This window comes from Cyprinus carpio, chromosome B2 (genome assembly GCF_018340385.1).
Source record: "Cyprinus carpio isolate SPL01 chromosome B2, ASM1834038v1, whole genome shotgun sequence".
NCBI classification, from domain to species: domain Eukaryota; kingdom Metazoa; phylum Chordata; class Actinopteri; order Cypriniformes; family Cyprinidae; genus Cyprinus; species Cyprinus carpio.
Genome location: NC_056598.1, coordinates 23,600,206 through 23,623,894, shown reverse-complemented (window position 1 = coordinate 23,623,894; position 23,689 = coordinate 23,600,206). Strand labels below are relative to the sequence as shown.

The window sequence follows — 23,689 nt, the reverse complement described above, 5'->3', positions numbered from 1 at the left end:
GCTCACATTACTCTGTGTTGTGTTTGAGACCCTCTCTGAGTGGCCTGTCCACCAATGCCTCGCCCCCCGCGTCCATGTCGTTCGGTGCAAGGTTAATTGCTACACCTTAGCTCATGTCCTTGTTAATGCAAATGAGACCTTTTGACATCCCGAGACGAGTTTGTGTGGTGGAACAGAATAGGTGGTGGCTCCAGAGCTTGTCAGGGAAGTTGTGTAACAAAGGCTGCTTGTCTGAGTAATCACTCTCCATTGTTTGCCAAGGAGGTCGCAGAGGAACAGTATATTCATGAGTAGAAAGATGAGGGAGACGCATTTGTTTCCTTCCTCAAACTGAAAGGTAAAGCCCTTGTTCTATGAATGCTCAACACTGTAGTCTCTCCTCGAGTGGATGTGACATACAGTGACAAATGAAGTGGAATAAAATAGGTTTTCAGCTATGTGACAGGCACAGGAGACGTGTACCACCTTAATTTAGCAGCTAATTAGATTGTTTTCAATTTATAGGCGTAAATATTATGTGTAGGAGAGGCTGAGGGCAGATGTTTTTTTTTTCCTCCAGTGAATGTTTCTCAGGGTAGATTTATATTTTAATGTCAGTTTCTGTATAAGCACACACCTTAAAGAGTCATATATACCCTTGAGCAAGGCACCGAACCCCCAACTGCTCCCCGGGTGCCGCAACATAAATGGCTGCCCACTGCTCCGGGTGTGTGTTCACAGTGTGTGTGTGTTCACTGCTGTGTGTGTACACTTTGGATGGGTTAAATGCAGAGCACGAATTCTGAGTATGGATCACCATACTTGGCTGTATGTCACTTTCACTATTGAACATTTCTACTGTAACCAACTAGGGGGAAAAAAAGCCACAGTGGAATCTTCCATTAAACATTTAACAGTAATATGATTATTAAACATGGAAAAAAAAAAAGTGAAACCGCAACAATGTACATTTACATTTAGTCATTTTGTTTTTGTTAATTGTATAATTAAGAAAAAGAAAACAGATAGAATACAAAAAGATAAAAAAGCTATTTTTTTAAAGAATAGAATTACAATAGAGAGTGCTAGAGTTAGAGGTCAAATAAAGATGGAAGAGATGTGTTTTTTTTTATTTTTGTAGCCAAATGTAAAAGGTAATGTCCCACAATTAATTAATAAATATTGTAAATAAATTGTAAACTGTTGTAAGCTCTAAAACAGCTTGTCACCTTCATTATAAAGTTGATTCTTGTCTTAATGTACACTCCTACTGTTCAAATGTTTGATGTCTGTAAGATTGTTTTTTTTTTTGTTTAAGTATTTTATGCTTATGCATTTTTTTATTTAAAATACTGCAAAATATATATATATATATATATATATATATATATATATATATATATATATATATATATATATATATATAAAAAAAATAAACAAAGAGTGAAGTATTATTACAAATAACCGTTTTATAATAAAATGTAACATATTCCTGTTATTGCAAAGCTGAATTTTTGCATGATCCTTCAGAATTCTTCATAATATGCTGATTTGGTGCTCAAGATACACTTCCTATTGTCTATGTTGAAAATGTGCTATTTTTAAAGGATTTATTTTTTTATTTTTTTGATGAATATAAAATTCTAAAGAATAGCATTTATTTGAAATAGAAATCTGTTGTGACATTATAATATGCCTTTATATATAAAATCTTATTGACCCTATATTTTCAAACGATACAGGATAGTGCACTCTATGCTTGTGTGATTTTTACTGTTCACTTTTTTTTTTTTAACCAGTTGTGTACATACTTGCTTACTGTTTCTGTATTGGTCTTGTTTTTCCACACAGGTGACCTTGTGCACGTACACAGAGACATATGATCACACTGCTGTTTACCATATCCACTTATAGAAGCCAAGCCAAAGCACTTTATCCCTTCATGAGCTAAAGGTGATCTTTACTGCGGTAGGAAATGGCCAAGATCTGTCATAGCTCTGACAAATGTAGGCCAATTTTGCAGCGTTACACTTTAAGGCTTGTGTCCCCACAAAAAGTCACCTAGCAGCTGTGTTAACTAGCCTACTGGGAGGGAATCCAATACAGCGTAGTAGAGTAAAAGATCAAGGAAGTGTGCTGTTTAGCCTGGGTCATTTAACTTAGCTTTTCCTTTGCTGCAATGACAGCATGTTGCAATATCACTATGCATTTTGCATGACATTTATACACAAGTGTTAGTTATTGCTTAATCAATTTCATTATAGGCTGTGATATTGCATAGAAAGCATGCTTGACACTTTCAAAAGGAAATGTTAACAGTGCTTTATTCTTAAGCATTTTTTTTTAATGCTGAGATGTTTATTCATGTAATCTTTTCACAGAGTATGTCAAAAATTTGGCATCTGACGGGGTGTGAATAGTTTTATGTGGGGTGATACTTTTATGTTGTTTAGTCAGACCTGGGTTGAACAGTTTATTCATACTGAAGCTTGCAAGAATTATTTTTCCCTCCTACAATCACAAAATTGACATCAGTGGTAAAAAACGGGATCAAGATGCTCATTCATTTGGAGAAATGCCAGAAATGTGTGATTAAATAGCAACATATAACCCTTCTACCTGAATTGAAAAGGTTCATGGGTAGTTCACATGCAAATTAAAAGATTTGCATAATAACTCCTTTATTGTAATCTTCTGAGATTGGATCTGTGGCCAAAGGTAAATTAAATTCATCACGTGTGGAATGTTTCTTAATAAAAGTGGGAAGAATCTGAAAGCTAGGATATTTTACAACCAGTATTTAGTATCGTCATCACACAGACTACGTTTTTTTTACCTGTTTCAACAGAAACGTAATTGACCTCAGTTGATAGGAATGTGTATATTCACCACACCACACTTTAGTCCTGATTCAGTCTTCATTCATTCTTCACGGGGAACCAAGGTACAATCCATAGAAATCTGGAGTTTTACAGTAATGTCCCACACAACATGTGATTCCCGAACTGTGTGCATTTCCAACGCAGTCTATGGTAATTCATTAATATTTTACATTTTGTGCAAACTGATGGCTAATTTAAATGATTTTATATAATCTCATTTGTAAATTGTTATACCATCTGTTTATGCCCCAATAAAGAACATTCAAAAAAGAACATATTTCGAAAAACGCCTCAGTGTTTTATATTTTCTTGTCCATATAATAAAAGTCACTTATGTCTGATATTGACTCAAATTCATTGTATGGACAAAAATTAAAGCATTCTTTAAAATGTCCCACAGAAGACAGAAAGTCGTGAAGGCTGTGATTAAATTATGATAAAATTTTTCAGTTTAAATAATATTGTAACATTTTTTTCATAATGTCACCCAAGCCCTTTCTGAGTATTTTTTTTTTTTTCATTTGCTTCCAGGTTTTTAGACAACTTGCCAGATGAATTTAGAATGAAGTCTCTCAAGTATAAACACTCACAACCTACAAAACTTGACTTCTGTTTTCATGTGCTTTTAGTGATAAAGCTATTATTATAAACCACAATTCTTCATTTCCATGGTTACAATAACATTTACAAGGCATCTTTTCAATGTCCTTGCTTTACAGAAAACATGAGAGCGAATTGTATTTACAAAAGAAGATGTGTGTCTCTTTTACAGCAGGGGAGGATTACGTAAGCAACGGAGAAGAGAGAATCGGAGCAAGCAATGCATCCTCCGAGTCAGGATTATACTGTATTTAGCTCAGACCAAGCAAACAATGCAAACTGATCATGTAATAGATAAAGACAGCAGTGCACATCTAGAGTACTTTTGGGTATTGTTATTTGAGCAGATTAAATGTTTAGAAAATTATCTTACAAGGTAAAGCAATTAGTTTATTCCTTTCTCTCCTCGCCTATTGTTTACTTTCTGCTCTCACTGGATGTTTAAAGCAGAACGCCCACTTCTCAAAGAGACTCGTAAACTTTCAAATTGTGTCTTCACTTAATTAAAAGCATGTCCTTTATTGACTGTCTCTGCAGAGACTTGACTGACATCAATTTCTTCATTTTCCAGTCAAGTGTGATGGGACTTTATGGTCCAGCTGGGCACAATGGAAACTCTCACTCGAATGTGGGTCATCCTTCATATCACAGCGACATCAGTCAATAAAGCTCAGAAAAATTGAAGATCTCTTTCCTTTCCAAAGCCAAATTTTATATAGGCGTTTTGATTTTGACTATGGGGCTGTTTTGCTGTGATTTAATATCTTGTGTTCCCACATCCGGATCTTCGTTGTTTTATCTTCACACAGATTGAATTGGGCAGTTGTGGTACATCAAACCAGGTCATGACACAAGGATTTTCTTTCTTTTCTTTCTTTAATGGAAAACTTACTGGAATAGCTTACTTATTCAATGTTTTATTGTATCTCTGTGCATTGGAATTATATTCATCTGGTCAATTTTGTATTAAAACATACTTATATAACCTTCAGCATTTCAAGAGAGGATCCAAACTGCAACAAATGGATTTACATAAATTAATAATACACAGGGCTGCACTGAATCCCAAAAATAATCCCCTTCCTTTGGCCATCGAGTTCTTCACACAGCATTTATACTCCATACTGTGCCATAATCGCTACCCGCAGTCTTTAAAACCACACTAGCTGGTGTAGGAGTATTAAATGCTTACGAAAACAAGGAATTCTATCCAGAGATTCTGTAACTTCTTCTGGTTTGTACAGGTGGATAATAACAGAGGAGTATATTTTTTGGGGAAAAAAAACACCTATATGACCTACTGCATCATTTTGAGTCTTTTTGATTCAGAAACACATTCTAAATTGTACTGAATGAAAAAGGAAAGTCTCTTTTTTGTAATAATATTATTATTAAGAATAGTGGCTGTCAGAAAAAAAACAAACAAACTAGGAAATGGACAGACAATGGACAAATTTTACAGAATTAGAATAGGCTAAATGCAATAATTATTTAGAACATCAGTCAGGTGATTTGATGTTTTATTAACATATTTCCACGGTAGAAATAGTGATTTGGCGATAACATGAGAGAGAACTCATTTCAGTAAGTTGTGCTGGATGATTAATGGAAGAAAAATAATGACAAATGTCAAAATGACAAAAAGCATGTTGAATAGCACTAACTGAAATAATAATAATAAATAAATAAATAAATAAAACATTGCATTAACAGTGCTTGCATTTAATGCCTTTTATTTTCAGGGCTTGCATTTTTAGTGGCTGAAATCCAACATAGTTGTGAATATTTTATATTTTATATATATTATATATTAAAAATTCAATAATTCATATTCACCTACTTCACTTCCAAAATATTCAGTCCGTTTAAACATACAATGTATAATATTCGACAGGCAAAATTCGGTAGATTTTATTTCACTTTACAAATTCGCTTCCACAAATTCAGTGGTTAGTGGTTCAAATTCGCCAGAAAATTCATCATTGCACATCCGGGAACTGCAGGAATAGCAGTAGAGCAACGAAGCATGATCTCCAGCTGCTGTCAGTCGCTTACCAGCAGGTGGCGCAAGCGGCTGTTGATGAAAACCAAAACAACCGGTGGCACAATTCATTCATTCATTTATAAAAACTATTTTTCAGGAATGGACCAATGGTAAGTAGAAGTTGTGATAATCAGGGCCAGTATGTATATGCGGAAAAGGTGATGTGTTTACATTTGTGCTTAGTTTCCTAAACTTTGAACTGTAACTGAAGAGGAAAAGACAATCGATTCACGCGCTCTCCGTGCTGCCATTTGAACTGAGGCAGCTAGGTAGCGTAAAAATGGCATTTATTATTTGAGTGTCCTAATAAAATAGAAATAATTTTAAATATGAGACTGTCTTTTATAAAAACGAACAACATTTATTTATAATCACGTTTCTCCACAAACGGTTAATTGAATCTCAAAATAGCTAGATTTTCTGCTATTTATACTACTTATTGCAAATTGTGGCAATTACTGCACCTCGGTATTGTAATACATAATACAATAATATTATAAACGTATTGAGTGTAAATTATAATTTTAATTCAAATTATTAAATGGACGCCACCTTATTGGGACAATAAAGCCCTCCCTACATCCTAACCCTACTCAGTACTTTATTTTCAACTTTTTGATTATTTCCTTAATTTTTATTGAAAATAGATGCCTTTCTGATGTGATATAATATTTGAAAAAGAAGAAAAAAAGTTTGGTAAATGGTGGGCTCGAACTCGGGTCGATCATGTCAAAAAGCACACGCCTTACCATCTACACCTCTGGAACTGATGTTTCATAAACGTCTTTTGTAGTGTTGACTACCCCAATCACATGTTGGTGGGCAGATCAGTGTACAGTAAATAGCCTCAGCCAACAAGGTGAGCTATTTGAACTTAGTGTAAATAGACACTCTGTAATTTGTAAATTCTGACTCAATAAGATACAGCACGCCACCTACAGTATGTGCTTACTGTGATGTTTTAGAACCGAGAGTTCAGTTCCATTATACTAGCAATCCACAAACACACGGTCGTAATCTTCATCATTTCACAGTGATGCATGCATTTTTGGTCCTAGCACATGTAAACGAGTAAAGCAGGCATTTTTTTAGTTGCTCCCACTGGCACAAACTCACCACCCTCCAGTACCAAAATTCAGCTCTGCCTGTAGAAAACAGGATTATTGTACATGCTATCGGCCTCTTGTGATGTAACATATGAACCTGTGCTGATAACCAGGACCTGGGACCACGGCCTGGTTCTCTAATTGTGCCACGGATAGTGGGCTCGTCCCGTTCGCAATACGAGGAACCATATCCGCCAACTCTGATTTAATCAGGTGGTGAAAAGAGAACTGGCAGGAGGGCTCTGATTAAAATATTGTTTTTTAGCACTGCCTGGGAGAGCCAGGCTCCTTATTAAAAATTGATCCTCAAGCTGTGTCGCCTTGCGTTTCTGCCTTGCTGAAGAATTCATTACCTCTGCCACGCACCATGTCGCCTGCCTGGTATTCTTCATGTCACTGCACCCTTCCGTAACCCCCACCCCCCTTTCGTTTATCAATTCTGAGATGCAAACAAACAAATATTCCAGAGGGAGGAGAGAGGAAGAGAAAGACGAGGAGGGAGGTTGAAACAAAACACGCTGCCCCAAGGCCTTCTCAGCACGAAGTACAAGACGTTTGATCACTGGCATGAAAACCAAATGCTATTAATAATAAGAAAAAATAAGAAAACCAAAATTCTTATTTTTCCTACTTGTATAAGTTCATCTCTTTATGCCTTATGAGTAGCCCTCTTTTTTCATTTCATTACTTCATTGCAAGTGTTGTTGTTGTTGTTTTTTGTTACCTACAGTATAGAGGAAATCTTTCCTATTAGGATGAAACAACCCAGCATTTTTTAGAGTGGAGGAAACAATCAAAATCACAAATGAGACAATTCTCTCCCTTGGACAACAATTTGCTGAAGTCTCTGGTATGTCCATTTTTTTCTCTCTCTCCCTTTATTCAAATCTCTTTTGAAAATTATGTCATACACAACTATTTGTACAAACTGCAAAAGAAAAAAAAAATGCAGACAAAAACAATATAAACTCCAATATTTCTCATTAGTTGCTCCAAAATCTAATTATTAGCTGTGCTATTTCACTTTCATTTCATAGGTTGCTTATAGGTTTTCCTAAAAATACAGACATTGCAAAGGTCTCATTGTGATATTTCTTAATAACATTCATCACATTTTTATTCCCAGAAACATCTGAGATAAAATTGGAACATAACTGAGATTCCATTAAATCTCCTGAGCTATATGAAAGAGCAGCCTCTGAGCACTATACATTTCCCATGGATTCTCTTATTTTCCTGTTGTTCTTTTCTGTATTTTTCTCTCTCCTTCTATCAGACTTTGTGCTGGGATGTTGATTAAGAACTAATGCAAATGATGGAGCCTCAGCGTCAACTGCCACAGGAAATCAATATCCCGCAAACCCCTGCTCCTTCCCCTTCATTCCTCCATACTGATAACTAGAGCTTCTCAAACAAAACAATTAAAGACTCAACCTTAAACTCATTACCCACACCGCTGAACAAGAAAGCCTATTCCAGGATGACATTGAGTGCTGTTTGCTTCTCATTGTGAGGCTATTTGATATTCAGAGCTTGTCTGAGACCTGTTTAAATGCTCAGATTAATTTTGTTCATGTCCACTTGTCTTTGCTCACACAGGTGTGCCTCCGTGATTGATTTGCTGAGAGCTTTGTATTTCGTTTCCAATAATTTAGCCAACGAATTAGAACAACCTATAAGAGTATGTTGGTTGAATGACTGGAATCTAAGACCTTAACTAGAGTCATTAATGAAAGGATTTTCAATAATCTTTACCTTGACTTTTTATTGCAGATACTTAAATGATAATGAACATTGAATCTAGTGTTGATGTGTACACCTTGTGTCTAATAAAGTAACAATATGAGTGCACAAGTAAAAGACAACATAATTGCTGTTCTTAGAATTCCTGTTTTACTTTATGACTTTATGACTTCACAGTGAAGACTGAAGCTTCCATTCATTAGAGACGCATCATTGCATGATGACATTTCCTTCTTTTCACTGGCAGGCAGTATTAATTACCTTCTGGCACCTTTAGCAAATCTACATATTGGCAATAGTGACAGTGAATCCTCTGTTAACACCCATGTCTCATCTTGTCTATCAAGATTATTACATGAAAAGACCTTTGAACCCACCGAAGGGTAAAACCTTACTTTTTTAAAGTCAATTTGCCAATGACACTCTAGATTCATATAGCAATCTGTCTCCAAAGGTTCTAATTTTCACTCGTATGAGTCATCTGTCTGGGGTCTTATATGTGATTCTGATAAATGGGGTTTGGGTAGTCTAGAATGAAGTTTTTGGTGCACTTCTGCTGCACATTTGGTGGTTGAATTACCAGCGGGTCTGTTGTTCAGTATGTGTCCAAGAAGTGAATAAATAAAAGTGGGATAATTGTTAATGCCATATTAAGAATTTTATCATTGTGGGAATAACTCTTGCCTGTCGTTTAAATGACATCTTGATTCATTACTGTACAACAAAGCTCTAGAATTGGATATTTTATTAAAAAGTAGTCAATGAGTTAAAAAACTACTTTTGCTTTTAGAGACACAAAGTCTAGGGAATTTACTGTATAGAGTAATACATTTTCTTTGACTCTTTCTGATATTTCCAAGCAGTGAAATATATACTGCCTTTTCAGTATATATATATATATATATACACACTGATTGATATATTGTTCTTTTTTTTTTTTTTTTTTTTTTTGTATTTACCTGGTTTGGAAGGTGTTGAAAGTTGTTTATATTTAAAAAATGCAAATTGATTTTTTCATTGCAGTCTCTTTCTGCTTGTATTTTAGGGTTCTGCTCTGAATTAGTGAAACTTGTTACATGTGTGCATATGAGACTTGCATCATGCAGTCACTTGTGCTCAGACAGCACATGAGCAGGTGGTAATCACAACAGTGTCCATTTAGATTACAGTGTTAAACACTGCTCTGATAGATTACATTTCATGGCCCATTTAGCTTATGGCTGGCAAGAAAATGCAAAAAAAAAAAAAAAAAAAAAAAAAAAAAAAAAAGCAAGAATTTTTCGCATATTTGCTGATCTGGCTTCATTTAAGGCAACACAGAAATAGCATTTCACAAAATTCAAGCCAATCTACCAACGGAAATACTGAAAAAGTCATTCCCAGATTCGGTCCACATACAACCCCTAACTGTAAACATGAAAAAGCACACAAAAATTAGGTGAGCATCGGAAGGAAGCAGCAAAAGAAAAAACAACAACAAAGCAAAGCAATATCCTGTAGGGTAGCGTCTGTAAATTAGCGAACTTAATGAGCCAGTGACAGCATGACGGATCTTTAGCATCTGGGCTGGGGTGACAGTGATTGATAGATGTTGGATGTCTGCGGGCTGATCTGATGGCTGATTTATGCCGTGCTCGGCGCTGATTACATAAATGCCATTAGAGCTCCCAATGGCAGCGCTGGAGTGCGGCATGAGCCAGACGTGATGGAGGAGAGGACAGTGACCGACCTGACACAACTCAACCTCCCGCTAAGTGCCCCCAATCCACAGTGACTTGAGAATATTGTATCATTTTTTAAATGATTGTTTTAGTATTTGATTATCTGTCCTCTGATTTCCATCATTTTTCATTGTCTTATATGGAAAGAAATAGCAGCACTCTCCATGATAGCTTTTTTAGGACTCGTACTGATATGCAAGGCAAACAATCTTTTTCCAGTCTGGGAACTCGGATGCCTGTTTCAGGTTGTAAAACTCACCATCCAAGCATATAGGCTACGTGCTGGTAATGACATTTACAGTAGAAGTTTGCATTTGTTTAAAACTGTAATGGAGCTAGTCATGTGTTAGAATGAGAAATAAGGGAATTTTTTTCTCTCTTAAAAAAACAAACAAATGGGAAGGCATATGAAAAAAGTAATGAAAATATAATCGAAAGAAACAACTTCTGAAGCAATGAACAACTTTGTACAAAGAAATTATCTTTTCAAACTATGGGTTTTAGACTCTTTGAACCCCCTTTATGGATAGATGTATGGAATAGAAACCATATAACATACTGTAAAAAATGTAGTGTATTTTAAGCCTGACAAAATTGTTCCCAATGATGTGAACATGTGAATGAGGTACTGTATACCACATTTTGTCTAAAATGTCTGTTATAGTCAATTTTCTTGCTACACTAGAGGTACCAGGCTCCAGTCCAATAGGTGGCGGGAATGGACCTTTAAGTTTGGTTTGCAAACTTGCATTAAAGACAAGAAACCACAGAGGAAGAGTATACCCCTGTTTTTACTGCTAGTACCTGTAAATACTGCAGTTTTCCCATTCAGAGCTGAATTGGACTCAGGTAAAATAGCTAAACTTGTATTATTTAATAAGAAGTGTGCATCACTTTGTGTGTATAATATGCTTTGACCTGTGTGCTTATTTTCAGTTCATGTAAAATCTTGTCACAAAAATGGTTGATTGAAGACTAATTATGATGATGATTAGGATTTTATTATTATTTCCTCGAAGGGTGGAAAGTAAACTATACTAGGCCAACCAGGCCAGAAAATCTGTAAATTCTCTATCCCTTCACATCTTAGAATCTGTTTTCCACAATAGCAAACCTGCATCACTAAATGACTCTGCTTGCTTCATAAAATATGTATGTCTGTACAGGGAGGAAAAATGCTAATAAGTTTTGGTGGCCGAATTAGATTTGGGATCGGAGGCAAGGAAGGAAGAAATGCATGAAAGAATTTAGCTGTGCAACTCATAAATAGTTTACCAACCTAGTGAAGATTCATCAAGTTGCATAAGAGATAAATTATATTTTCTGGCTTTGCATTCTCACCCTCACACCGCCTTTCCACCAGAGGAGTGAATTGAATAAAAGATGAGGGATGGAAATTGTGTCTGCGGCGCGATACCAAGGCTAACTGCGGTTTATACCTGCCGACGCTCGTGAAATCCCGATATCTATGATAGGCCACATTTGGAATGGGTGTCACCGATGCTATCGCCTTGCCGTGAATGAGGAAATATTGACAGCAATACAAAATGCCTTCCATGTGCACGGCAACACTATAGCGTATCCTCAACCTCCAGCAAAGCTGACATCTGCTAGTTTTTGCATCCTGAAATGGAGGATGTGGAAGAAATCCACCACCAGTGGTTTATCGGATCTCTATTTAACATAAGGCAGGCCGCTGATGAAATTATTTCTAGCACAAACTGAGAGACATGCCTTTTTGTTATTCTGGAGGAGTTAGAAATGGCTTTAAAAATGCAGTAAGCTGGAGACCAGTACCCTCGCTAGATGCCATTCTGTGTTCACAGCAATGAAGGAAAACAAATTTTCTCAACAGGAGACTTTGACTTTTTGCAAAAGTTAGAGAACGTTGTGGAAAACAGATGACTAAGCTAACCCGCCTTAAGCATTTTCTGTCATTTTGGTGCATGCTTTACACAGCTAATAACACACTAGGTGCGTCAGTTACAAGGGTATTCCCCTCCCTGCATATAGTTAAAATCCCAAACTTCGCTTCTCTCACAAATTTGTGCACATGCCTGCATGTTGTTTGTTGGCAAGAGGTCAACAAACAACATAAAGTATGTACTTCTAGTAAATTTTAAATTTGCAAAGAACACACTAAATAAATAAAATAAATAAATAAATAAAATAATTGTGATTCTTTCTTTAACAACTTTTTAATCAGTCCACATAATTGCTATGCTGGAAACATTTGGTTAGATGTACATATACTACATAGGCGGTGTTTAAATAACTTAATTTTTAATTAAAAGCAGAAAACTTTCATGCTTTTTGGTCATTTATTTACATGACATCAGCATTTAAGGAGCCTGAAAAGAGGTTCAAAGTGCAAGTTTTTAAAAACGATACAGTTATTGTATCTGTGTAAACTATGAAAACATGAATTTGTGAAATCAGTGACATCGTGCACGCATATTATCTGTTCAGTCTATAGGTATGTGTACAGGTGTTTCTTTACAAGTGACATCGCCAACTACTGGCCTGAAATGTGTAATACAGTGCTTTGTAAAAAAAAAAATGCTTTGTGTTCGGGCAAATACCGAGCTCAGAGCCCTCTCCCTGGACAGAGTGGGAGTGGTCCAGGTTCGGGAAGAATTACTGAGCTCGGAGCCCTCTCCCTGAACAGCACACCAAATACGCATAACCGTTACTCTGTTTATTATATGTAGGTGTGAACTCGTGAATTACTACAATTGTTGTTGTGCAAATGTAGCCTTAGATAAAGTTGCAAAAGAACTGATTTTCAGTGTGTGGATATTTTATATGTTTTGTTTATAGCGCATTCATACAATGTAAAAGCCTACATACTGTGTTTAGCTTGACAACTATAACAGTTTGTGTCTTGTCTGTGTAGTGCACTTGGTTCCTTATAGGGTAAGTCATTAATAAAGCATTTGATGGGATACTAACTGTGGCCTAAGTGGACAGGAGGTGAGATGTGAAACTTCTTCAGCAATTTTTGGAGAAAACTAAATCATGAGGGGTTGAAGTCAATTGCATTTGAGTTAGTTGTGGTCTCAAGTGTCAAAAAAGATTTAGATTCTGTGTTGTCAAACAGTCATCCACTTCCCTTTGAAAGATATCCCTGTCTTTGAAAGCATTACTCTGTTTTGCAGTGGCTAGACGTGGTATTTATTGTGACAGAGCTCTTCATTTATCCAGTCTGACACAAAGCAGTGGATTATGCCCAATGGGAGTCCTCTGGTCTGGGGAAACTGAGATGATTGGTTGTGTGTCATTTAGTGATCAAAGAGAAAGACACGTTTAAATCATCCTCCATTTGGCCATAGATTACTCAGCGAGGCTGCGTTCAGACAGAGAATTGAATGTAATATGTGTATAAGACTAATGGTTAAACTCTGCACAAGGCCGACCACCTCTTTTAATGCATTTAGTTTGATTAATAGCTTTATAACTATACATTGCATGGCAGTCTCTGCTTCTGATCTAATTGGTTTTATTTGAAGTGGTGTGTTTTGAGATGATGCTGCCATTAGGGTTTCGCTTGTTTTGAAATGGCAAACACAGATGAAAATAACTGCACTGCTATTAAATACTGAAGTCCAAGGCATTCATAATATCTCCATTAATTTTAGGTTCGAATAACTGTAAGACCACCCTGTTCACATATATCTGTAATTTGTCTCATAAAGTGTCTGACAAGCTACAGAACCTGAATGACTTGCATTAGTGCTCAACACGAACATCATTTAACATAAGCACAGTCTGTGGTCTACAGTGTATCCAGAGTCTTTGTTTCTTCCATCCAGACTGTGAAACATTTTTCATACATTTATATAATAATAAACATATATGTATATAGAACTGTATTTTATGTTTAAAGCTGCAGTCTGTAAGTTTTTCCTCTTTGTCGCCATCTCTGTTTGAAAACATGCAATTGCAGCTGTTTGCGGAATTATTTTCATTGCGTGGGTTGTGAGCCGGCACGGCTCCAGCGCGGATGAATCTAATGTTTTGAGGAGTGTGTGTGGCAGTCAGTCACCACACCGGTGTGGATATTTACTGTACTTCGCTGCTTCGCAATCACAGATTCTTGCCTATGTCTTGGAATATATGACCCAAATAAGAATTTTCACCGTATATTGTCATCTGAACAATTAAGTAACAAGTCTGCCACGTTTGTTCTGACCAACTAAGGAAAAAAGCATTACAATAAATTGTGCTACAAATGGTGATTTAATCTAAAGATCAGTTAGCTCATATCACATAAACCATGCAAATTATTATTATTATTGTTATACTTTATTCTCAGATTATTGATGTTAATAACACCAACATTGCCTATAATGTGTATTAGCATGTAGATTTCAATTTCTGTACAGTCTAATTGTCATACCATTCGAATTTCATATTAAGAAATTCTTTTAACCCAAAAAGCAAATTATTCTCCCTTCGAAAATCATAACCACAAAAAAAAAATCAATATAAATCCCATAATATCATAAAACACAAACAAAAAAAAAACATTAAAATAATTTCATTTCATTCACATGTGTTTCATAAACACATTATCCTTTCTGGATTACAATCCACCATCAAAATGATACATTTCATTATTCTAGCTGCTGTGAGAAAAGGCTATAACCGATCCGCCACCTACACAACACCAACATCAGATATCATACCAGACCCCACTCTCATCCCAGAGCTCAACACATTACATAATGACGTGGCAACATGCTCAAATTTTCCACGAAAACCTATCAGTACCACTCAAAATAGAAAACATTATTATAAACTAACCATTGTGAATCAGGCTAAAGTAAGGCAATGGTTTTGAACACTGGCTGGTTATGTACTTGCTCAAATATTGATTTCGGATAATTTTTAACCAAAAAAAGTGACTGACTGCAGCTTTACTGTTACATCAAAGCCAGCTTGTGCACATTTTTGTGGTCTCCATTTTACTAATTTAAATAATCGTTTCTATTCTTTATGTAAGCTTTTTAGCAAGGTACAGTACATAATGTTATATTTGTAGCAATGCTAACAGTTAGCAATGCTTACTGTTTTGTTATTGTATAAAATAGCATATGCAAAAGCATTTAATACTGATGGATTTCCATGGGAAAAGTAGATAATTATTTGCCCATTAGAAGTAGATTTTCACGTTTTACAGTAAATTCTTGACAAAGCAACTGTTTTGGACTATTGATTAATTGATTGATTGATTGTACTCTATTAAATATTTTTTAATTTTATTAAAGCATTTCATAGTTGTGCATGCCAGTAATTAGCTATACTGAAATACTATAGTGTGAGTTATGATTTTTCAGTGTGATGCAAGGTTCTGTTTTTCAGTTTTTTTACTCCTGAAAATACTGTACATCTTGTAGTATAACTTGATGTCCTTGTTTTATAATATATTTCTTGTTTTGGCAACATGCAGCATCACCTTAAATCGATGTTTCAGCTTTATTTTATTTTATTTTAAAGTCCAGTGTTGTTTTGGACCTCATTGATTTTCATTGTTTGGACAAAACATTCTTCTAAATATCTTCTATTGTGTTCCACAGAAAACAAAAGCTGTAAACTTTTGGGATGACATGACGAAATGATGACTGAATTTTCATTTTTGGGTGAACTTTGGGTACATTTCTGTTTACCCATGAGCTATCTCATTAAAAGTTTGCCTTGTAGTGAGAAATAGCTTTGTCCCACACATCAAATGTCTCCTGTGATACTAAAGTCATTTAGCTCTTGTTAGCTATTGTAAAGTCATATCGTTTTTTGATAAAACAAAGCGTCCCTGCACACCATTCACGTACTGTAAATGCTTTCTAATCCCTCTCGTTCTTTCTTTCTTTTTTTCTTCTCGTTTACTTTTGTGGCATCAGCCACAATTCTTAAACCTCTTCCGTAGGGCCGCTCCATTCTCGGTAGCGGCAGATTTTCATTACCGAAGAAGTCAATCATCATCAAACCGCCCTCTTGCCTTTATCGCTGGAATCTATTAGAGTTAATCCTTTTAGCGGCATTAACCAGGGCCCTGCGAACCTGCGGCAACCAATAGGCAAGAACAACATCCCCTGATGACACGTCTGAGCCCTGTGCTGAAAGACCTGAATTGATAGCTCTGCAGGTAGATGAATACCAAACAGAGAAGGCCCCCGCCCCGGCTCAGGAGCAGAGTCCTTTACTGCATCTTAATGGAGCCTGAGCTTCTCTGCAGAGGATGGGAGGGATTGATATGCTGCCCGACAGCTCCTCACTGGCTCCCATTGTGCTATAGGCAATATAGGAAGCAGTCAGGGAATCAGAGTGGATGTTGCAGGGGTAGCTGAAGACAGATTGCTAACTCTGCCTCTGAGGTGTTGGACACACTGAAGGGCCATTGTGATGAGCTGTACTCATGCCTGGGCAACTAAAGCATGCCAGTGTCCTCAGGCCTCACAGTGCAAGAGAACAGCATGATGCTTTTCTCCCTTGAGTGACTGTTTAATGTTAATAAAGAACGCGGACAATGAAATAATTTTAGTCCTGTCCTGCATCATTGATTTTCCCACTGAATTCACCACTCTACCACTTTTCTGCTAATGCCTTAAAGAGGGGGCTGGAAATTCCCTGTCGTTCATGAGTAAATTGGTGCGAAAGATTGGGTTTTTGTCTCTTATGGCTTGGACTAGTAATGAAGCAGTAAAGAGAGTTGCCATGTTCTGATTTAGAGGAAATACACTTGTATCACTGACACGTTTACATGGATGATCATTTGTTTGTGGTAATTTAGCTGCTTGATTTATACCCTGCAAATTAAATAGTTTAAATCTAGCTAACATGTACTTATAACTTGTAATTTATAATGTGTCGCATACAAAAAAAATTGCATACAGTTTATATGTAATCCTTCAAATATTCTATTACACATTGTTTCATGTACATTAGCATTCAGGATAACTTTATTTTTATTTATTTATTTATGAAAAAATTAACACTTTTATTCAGAAAGAATAAATTTAATTGATCCAAATTGTCATAGTTTCCACAGCTGCACAACTGTTTTTAGCATTGATAATAATAAGAAAATTAACAAATTCAAAATATCTCTGAAGGATCATGTGACACTGAAGTCTGGAATATTGACTGCTGAAAGTTCAACTTTACCATCACAGGAATAAATTAAATTTTAGAACATATTGAAATAGAAAAGTTATTTTTAAATTAATATTTCACAGTTTTACTGTTTTAGTGTATTTTTGATCAAATAAATGCAGGCTTGGTGAGCATAAAATACTTCAAAAACATTAAAACATTAAAAATACAAACCCCAGATTTCTGAATGGTATAGTACAAACAGATGAAGACTGTAGCTCTAAGTGACTATTTGTTACACCCCCCTAGTCTTAGTGTTTCTGAAGAGCTAATGTTTCTGCAGCATCCTCTGGGTCTTTCTCAAAGTATAAATGTGATGAAAGTACTTTCATCAACATCCTCATTCAAACATACTGATTAAGGCAGATCCAAAGCTGAACAAGTATACTTCACTTGTGTCTTGTAAATCAATACCGGGTGAATGTATTTCCTGACAGACATTCTGGGCATTCCATTTGTAATTCTTGTGCATGCTCTGTAAATACTCTTCCTGAACAAAAAATGTGAACTGTAATGGAGAAAGTGTTTTGTCTCTCCTTAAAAGCATTTTTGTTTATTGATGCTGTGGAGAGACTTGATACTCTAAGCCTTCAAAAAGTAGGGCTTATCTTTTTCAATGCTTTCCTCCAATACATTCTTTCAAAATTGCTGTAATTTCATTTTTATTTTTAAATTTTTTATATATATATATATATTATTTTTAATCTAATCCTAAAATGTAAGTAAATTATTTCTGAGTACTGATAAGAATGTGTGTGTGCTGACATTTAGATATCAGCTTTCCTTGATTAAACTGTTTATTCAGGTTCTGATCTGTCATAGAACATTTGTTTGAGCTTTAGTCGGGTATTTAAATGATGACTGGAATTCACTTATCTGGTCTGATGTGTTAAGTTACTTTGAATGTCTAATGTTTGTTTTCTGATCCTCCTTCAACGTAAAACTGAAATGATCAAAATAGTCACCCTTAACTCAGAGAGTCTGCAAAAAACGTTTGCCTTATTGCACTGCAGCAATATTATTAATTAGTATTAATATGATCTTGTTTTGCAGTAAGATATTAACACTAAACTTGGTGAGATGTTTGCTTAATGTATGTAGAGGAAAAAAAAACATATATAGATACCAATTAAATACAAGTGTTTTTTTTTCTTTCTGTAGTGTTCATTGCGGGCTTTTTTTTCTTATTTTAAAAGTTAAGATTAATAGCAAACAAACAAAGATTTTGGCAGTTAGTGTTATTAGACTGCTTTTTCTTAGAGATGCTGAACATTTTCTTGATTTTTTTTCCCCATACACTTCAAGAATTGGGCCATAAAAGTAAAGTATTCCAACATGCTCAAATGCATTATTTAAAGGCATCAGAGACGATGTTCACATTCACAGTGAGGTCAGGGTGAAAAATTGCTGCACAGTAATGTATTCATAGTCATATTCCCAATAAACAAATACCAAATAATCTCTCGGATAAACCTCATCATGATCTACTTCTTTAATTGACTCTCCTGAGATCAGCTGTGTTCAGTGGATTGGATCATGCAACTACATTCAGTTTTTAAGGCACCACAAATTATTAAAATATAGTTACATTTATCAATAATTCATCAGAAAATGTCAACACAAAGCTTTGTTTGTAACAGGAAGTCACCCAGAGGCAGCTCCATCTGCGGTGTGCTGGTAGTTTTGCCAAACGCGTGTGCCTGGTTCGTAAGTGGGGGAGAAGTGAAGCTGTGTCTGACCTCAGATTCACCCCAGGTTCAGTGGAAGTTCAGTGGCACTTTGTCTCATCACCAGCAGTAAGCCTGCAGGGCTATAACCCTCCTGTGTGCGGCTCCTCAATATTACATAACGTCACGGCCCCAGGATGGCACTACACAATGGAGTCAATTAACCACTGAAGGACATAGTAAATATTCTGTAATGCCTCTTTAAAGAGGTCTCTTTTAGTTCGGCTATTGGCAAAAAGTGATATGAAACCCCAGAGAATATGCAACAATGGGGAATGTGAAGTCAGACGTTCATGTAGAAACCAAGCATGACTTATTAAAATGACTAAATATTTCATTTGGCCTTAATTTGAATTTGATTGCTCTCAGTGACATTAGGTTTATTATTTTAACATTGACTTTTAGGCTGAGATTTACCCTCGATTCTAATAAGAAAAGACACATAACTTGGCTCTACTGTTCTTTTCTGCTGTAGGTTTTGACCTTGGGTTTTATATTTGGCAGACATTGCACACCGGCTCTGCAGGGACAGCCTGTGACCATGCCATTACCTCTGTAGTAAATTATTTAGCTACAACAGCCTTGTCTAGCCACCTACCGAAACCCAGACGGAGAGGTGTGAACGGCTAAGCAGGTCATCACCTGCCACCAAATTGCGAATTCCAAAGAATTTTTAAAGTGAGGGAGCTTATAGAATACATTTGAATGTTTTATATGATTGATATTTTTGTCAGCGTAATTAGAAACATTCAGCTGCTTAGAGGGCAATGCATAAATTACTTTATGGCTTTTTCCCCCCTTTGATCACTCCAGTTGTTAAACTCTAAATGAGATTTGCCTCAATTTACCAGCAGAACCAGAATTGTTTCATGCAACTAATAAGTCAAAGAAAGTTTGACAATCTACAGACTAGATTTTTAAAATAAATTGCATTTGAAGAGCAGCATTTAACATGTGGAAGACAAATCATGTGCGTTGGAAGTTGAAGAGGTAAATCTCAAGGGACAAATACATTGATAACTCAATGAAAGTGAAGATGTCTCCTCTAAGTCGTTATGTAGATGTACTGTGTTTCGGCTTTAAATAATGCAACGTGAAAAGACCTGCAGAGGCAGAGTAAGTATGGTGGAATTAAAGCAATCAAACCAAGGTTAAGTGAGTTAAATGATTAGCTTCACGTTAATATCTTTTTCATATACCAACATAAAAATGGTAATTAAATCTGTGTCCTTTTATAAAATGAAGGTTTGCTTCATGGTGGCAGCAGTAAAGCAAGAATGTGGGGAAGCATGTGGCATTTTTGATTCTCCTAGTGTTCATAGGCTTTTCACACTTGAAATAGTTAACACTGGGGCATTCTAAACCCAGGGTTAATCATCGATATTCATAAAGTTCCACGCCACACATTTAAACCTGTTTTTATTCGCATATTTGCAGTGTGATTGGATGAACGCAACATGAAGGCTCTTCGCGCATCCTCGATAAGCTGTACTATTAAGTTTTTCCTGATTTTTTGGACTATAAATGTAAGAATAAAAGTCTCTTCCTCGTTCCAATTAACATGCCTTCCGTCACCATTTGACATTTCCCCTCAAATACTGAACAGTTTAAGCAACGCGGTGTGTTTATGTGACTAAAGCATGCGGTTGGTGTCTGTTGCTGAGCATCTAGCCGTAACATTAAAACACTGCATCGTTGCAAACAGTACATGTTTGAGAACCCTGAATACAATTTCAGGCATTTCATTTTATTTCTTATTCATAGATTTGTAAAGGCATTGAGTGCATACAGAGTGTGGGTGACATCAATATTCATTGTTAAAGGAATTTTCAGGGTTATTTTCAACGGCACAAACAGTATTTCTGTATTATTTATAAACTTTGAAAGATTCTTTCAGCATAGACTGTGAAGGTTTAGGGTATTTAAATTTTAGTGAATAGTAACTATTTACATGTAAGTTGTAAAGTATAATGGGAGAAAACATCACCATAAAGTTGCACCCTTCCCAAAAAGGAAAAATATTAGAATTGTATCATTCCAAACCTGTGGAACACAAAACAAGGTGTTTTGAAAAGTGTTTAAGTGTCCACTGAGGTTCAGTGTTGTTCAATCTGTATGGACAAAAATATATTTTTCTACACATCTTCTTTTGGGTGCAGTTTTTTTTTTTTTTTTTTTTTTTTTTTTTTTTTTTTTTTTTCATTTGTAAATATTTTAGAAGTAATGAAGGTGAGTTTTTGGCTTCTTGGAAGCTTTTGAAGAATTTTGAATGCGCTAAAAGCAGTATCAATGCAAAGTTTATTGTCTTTGGAACTGAAAGAATACAATATTGTATAGACATTTTTTTTTTGCTTCATAATAAATTATATACTTAGTGTCCATGTGCCTGGCACATCTGTCTGGCACTAAGCAATTTTAGGTAGGGATTAAGGGGTTTCTTCATATGACACATCCAGAAGGTCTTGACAAGCAGATACTTGAAGCTGTCAATCAAACTGTTCGTCTCTCTCCTCCTCTTTCTTTTTCCATCTGCAATGGCCTCACTGATGTTCCTCCCTGCCGTCAGCTCCTTTAACCCCTCCATCTTTAGCAGAAATGTTCTGTCACTGCCCTCACAAGAGGAACAAGCCATATGACAGGGTGATTTTATGGAGGGAAATTGTAAGGAAACTGTCTGTCATACAATGTGGGGTCTTTTTTCATGCCTCATTTTTCTTTCTAGACACCACAAGTGATGACAGTTATTACCATGGCAGGAGTTTCAATGTCGAAAAATAACAGTGCTTGTTTCGACTTGAAAAACAACTGCTAGAAACATTACTTATTATCTCTCACATATCCTGTTTGTGCATGCATTTTGGGGGGCAAGGTCAAATTGAATAAAAAAAGAAAAAAAAAAAAAAAAGAATGATCTGTATTTTTGTGCTACATATTTTCAGTACAATTGTCTATTGTGAGCATTATTAAAACAAAATGATGTACATTTCTCACATGCTTTACCATATTGTAATTTCTTACAATAACCACAATTCTTCAAAATTTCACTTTTTATGTTCTACAGGCAAAGGTTGAACAGGTTTGGAGCAACAAGAGGGTGAGAAAATTTATGACAGAATTTTGCTTTTGCTTTCATTTTCGAACTTTACCAGCTTTTAGAAAATATGTTGAAAATCTCTATCTCTTTTTTAAAATTATTTCTTTTTTTTAATTCTTCATTTTCCCCCATTGGCAAATAGGTTTTTTCCTGTGATTGTCTTTACAAATTTCATTTAGGGTTATGCTTAAAATGAGACCCAAAATGCCAGTAGCATAAAACATGAAATTCATTATTTTAATTATTATTATTATTACACTTATTTTACCTTTTAAAGTAGATATATGTTGTTTTGAGGAATTTAAGGTATTATCTGAAAACTAATTTTATAATCTGGAAGTAAATTTTGGGGCTAAATATATCTTGTTTTAAGGATATTCATATATTATACCTGGAAAAAAAAGAAAAAAAAAAACAACAACACTGATTATAGAAAATAGTTTTTGCAGTATTTCTGAAGACAGTGAACAAAGTCAGGTTCATATTGTTTTGTTGTCTTTCAGACTGAAGCATTTGAAGTTTATAGTGTTGTGGACGCAGGTGTTGCACCTATATTGCTTTCTCAATTGAGGTTGATACAGGAATGAATGTCCATCACTCACTCTCCACAGATTTATTATGGCAGAAAGTACAACGGTTGGTGCTGTGCACATCCACACAGTTCACGTACACATACTGCCATCATGGTTACCTAAGGCATTGAATTTGACACATTAACTGGTTCAAACATCATTTCTGAATCTATTTCAGGCAGCATTTTCCACAGAGGAGGATAGAGCGCATTATTGATGATGTCTACTACAGAAAGGGTCATTGAAATGTCACGTTCATGAATGATGTACCATCAACATCCGTATCCATAAGAAGGGACCAACAGTTGCATGATAAAAGTAAGGAGAAATAGCCCTGTCCAGTGGACTCTAAAGGATGGACGGTAACATTCCTGTTTATAGGCCCATTTCTGATGGCTCACACATTGATAGCATCACCTGCAGTATGTGATTTGTCAGTGATATTGTGGTTTTTATTTTATGACGTGCTCTAAAAACTGACAGGAAACTGCTCTCACAGAAATGCTGACTTAGAATGCACATTATTTGAGAATCAATGACATGCTGGAGGGAGCTGTGGCATAGTGATCAATATGCTTTGGTGCTCAAATAGACAATTAAGGTTCAGATTTGTTTTGCAACATTTTATTTCTCCTTCTTTCCTTTTCCTTTGTAGTATAAAATGGCTCAAAAGTATTTGAACACTTAATCCACACTTAAGTTTTTTATTGTATTTGATGGAAATGTATTAAACTAAGTTGCATGGCATGAGCTGAAGGCTGATTGTCTGATTATGGCACCAGAAGAACACGTTTCCAAAGCCCTTCACTAGTGAAAATCCTCAGATGTGAAAGGCAGCAGACAGGGGGGAAAAAGTCAATTTCACGCTTTAAAGATCCCTAATAAAAAGAAACGGGCACTGGTAAAACATATTATGTAATATAATTAAATATTAGCAGTATATACTACCATTCAAAAGCTTGGGGTTGGTAAGATTTTTTGTAATGTTTTTGAAAGATATTTCTTATACTCAACAAGGCTGCATTAAAAACAACAACAACAACAAAAAAAAACAGTATAAACAGTAATA

The 23,689-nt window shown here is 35.6% G+C and overlaps 1 long non-coding RNA gene across 1 annotated transcript; it reads left to right on the top strand.

Moving 5' to 3' along the window:
- Positions 1-10,793: 10,793 nt before the first annotated feature.
- On the top strand, positions 10,794-23,472 carry LOC122136375. The gene is made up of 4 exons (XR_006154098.1): positions 10,794-10,924; positions 22,016-22,048; positions 22,552-22,684; positions 22,799-23,472. It is a non-coding gene; the product is annotated as an uncharacterized LOC122136375 (long non-coding RNA).
- Positions 23,473-23,689: the final 217 nt, after the last annotated feature.